Below are 1,215 nucleotides of genomic sequence, written 5' to 3' on the forward strand. Positions count from 1 at the left end.
GAGGCAAGCAAATCGTGACACATCATGGCATTAAACAAATAGTTCTCAATACCATCACTGAGATACATATTAAGTGCAGGTACAGAGGAATCCTGCAACAGAATTTCATAGATACACAATGTATCACATTTGCAGACAATGGCAGTAGCTGAGAGATACAAAATTAATCCCACTGTAACTGACTGTCCCAGAAACAGACACATAAAAAATGAATTGTAACACACATTCAGTACCAGAGACTGCCAAATGCAGAATGAGCCCTGGATGTGCACATGCAGAGTGTACCAGAAATTGACTGATACTGAATGAGACCCAGACTCATATGCAGTACCAGAGACTAACAGCTGAAGAATAAATCCAACATTCACTTCCAGTACCAGAAAATAATATATGCATAACAGATATCACTCATGTACAGTAGCAGAGATTGACAAACAACAGTAGCGAAGGTGCGAGAGCTAGCTTACAGCTGGGAAGTCAATTTCAGTGGAAGTTTAAAAGTTAATTCCCTTTTGTTTTCGGAGGACCAGGGGACTGCTGGGGAAGTAAAAACTATATATTTGGGTGGTTTATAATCTCTTTCTTTTAGTTTTGGTGACTGCAGCTTGACAGTAGCGAAGGTGCGAGAGCGGGCTTACAGCTGGGAAGTCAATTTCAGTGGGAGTTTAAAAGTTAATTCCCTTTTGTTTTCGGAGGACCAGGGGACTGCTGGGTAAGTAAAAACTATATATTTGGGTGGTGGCTGTACCCGATACACTACACGTGTCGTGTCTCCCACCCACCCTCCTCCTCTAACAAAAAAAAAAGGACTTCTCGGCCTTTTGGCTAAGATCAAGTGTAGTATCTGTTCTTATCAGTGCTTATTTGATTGAGAAGAGACCCTGATCATTGCCTTTTGATCATGGGGAAGCTTTGAGTAAAATGGCTATAACCAATTTTCGAGCTTCGGGCCAGGGAGTGCGGAACACCGTTCGGGTGGTCGTGAAGGACAAGGAAGGAGATGCACCGGTTGATCGCACCTTCTTCATCAAGAAAATTCTCTTTGATTGCTGCGGATTTCAAGCGACGGACGTCTTCTGCCTGCAGGATTTCCCCAGCAGTGGATACTTTGACGTGACGTTCCGGAACGTGGCGGGATGCATCAAGTTCCTGAAGGCGTTCAAGGAGAAAGGGGACCGGGCGCCACTGTCGATCCTCACAGCGGAGCCGCTCTTC

General features: G+C 44.7%; 1 pseudogene; it reads left to right on the forward strand.

Annotated features, from left to right (window-relative positions):
• The first annotated feature begins 805 nt into the window (after positions 1–805).
• On the forward strand, positions 806–937 carry LOC137359702 (U2 spliceosomal RNA; annotated as a pseudogene).
• Positions 938–1,215: the final 278 nt, after the last annotated feature.

The sequence above is a fragment of the Heterodontus francisci genome, unplaced genomic scaffold (genome assembly GCF_036365525.1).
Source record: "Heterodontus francisci isolate sHetFra1 unplaced genomic scaffold, sHetFra1.hap1 HAP1_SCAFFOLD_121, whole genome shotgun sequence".
NCBI classification, from domain to species: domain Eukaryota; kingdom Metazoa; phylum Chordata; class Chondrichthyes; order Heterodontiformes; family Heterodontidae; genus Heterodontus; species Heterodontus francisci.